Source organism: Zingiber officinale, chromosome 5A (genome assembly GCF_018446385.1).
Source record: "Zingiber officinale cultivar Zhangliang chromosome 5A, Zo_v1.1, whole genome shotgun sequence".
Classification (NCBI taxonomy): Eukaryota; Viridiplantae; Streptophyta; class Magnoliopsida; order Zingiberales; family Zingiberaceae; genus Zingiber; species Zingiber officinale.
In genome coordinates, this window is record NC_055994.1 from 115331012 (window position 1) to 115332360 (window position 1349).

A 1349-nucleotide genomic window follows, 5' to 3' on the forward strand; every position below is an offset into this window, starting at 1 on the left:
GGCAGGTGTTGCCACACCCCCGCTAGGTCAGATAGTTGGGCATATATAGATCAACCATCATCGTCCCACTTCAACATCCAATTGGCAACTAATTTCCATTGGTCCATTACCTTTTTAATATTTTTTTTTCCATATCTAACCTAACATTTATAAATTATATTAAAATCTTTTATTTGCTAAATTTTCATTCATTCATTATTAAAATAATTTAACCAAATCATTATACTTAGTAAAATCTTACTATTTTATTAAGAATGATCCTTTACCAACTAACTCTTAATTAATTTAGTAAAACTTAAAATTAAATTAAGTTAATATTATTTTTTTCATATCAAAAATAATTTTAAGTTTTAATTTATTAATAATCTTCACAAACACATCAATCAAATAGAGATATAGAATTCAAGATTTAATTTCGATATATTATTGAAAAATTTTCTCTTTAATCAATCGGTCTATTATTAAAAAAATTTCTCATTCATTAATTAGAGATCTAAAATTTGAAATTCAATTGCGACGTATTATTGAGAATTTTTCTCATTAATCAATTAAGAATCTAAAATTCTCTTTAATCTCACTCTTAGGATTAAAACACTATGAGCGAAGAACTTCTATAAATACCTTAGATCGACAACATTAAAAAAAATATTTTTCTTAATTTTTTATAAAAAAAAGTTCTAATTTATCTTTCTTACATTGTACTATTACATACTGAGATTCTGGAGTGTAATCCTTACAATATAACCTTAATTTATAGACAACCTTTTAATTAAGATTAAATGTAATATTTATTCTTATTATTTAACTATTTAATATAAAGACTTAAATTAATTTTTGATAAAAAAAATCCTTGACACTCAAAAATTTAAATAATTCAGATTTTAAAGAGGCAGGTACTTAGTACACACGCTCTCTAGTACATTTTAAAATATCAATCATACCAACATAGTCAACATTTGAATGTGAGAAAGAAATCCACGTTTTTTTTATGTAATCTATGTAGATTTTTTACATAATGTATATTATATGACCGTTTTAATAATAGAAATACAAATTAAACAGATGTTATATTTAATAAACAATTATAAACGTTAGGTTAAATATGAAAAATAATAATAATAAACTACGGTTTATTTAAAAGAAAATTAAAAAAGTTATAACAAATTCATGCATTAACTCATCTGACAATTGAATCTAAAGAATTTTTTCAATGCAATCAAACTTTGAAGAGTTCAATTGAAAATTATCTAGCGTCTGAAGTGCTGGTTAGATTTCAAATGCATTCCACAGCCCAACAAGAGAAGTACTCCCCATAAACTGCTTTCAAAAGGAAACAAACATACAACATG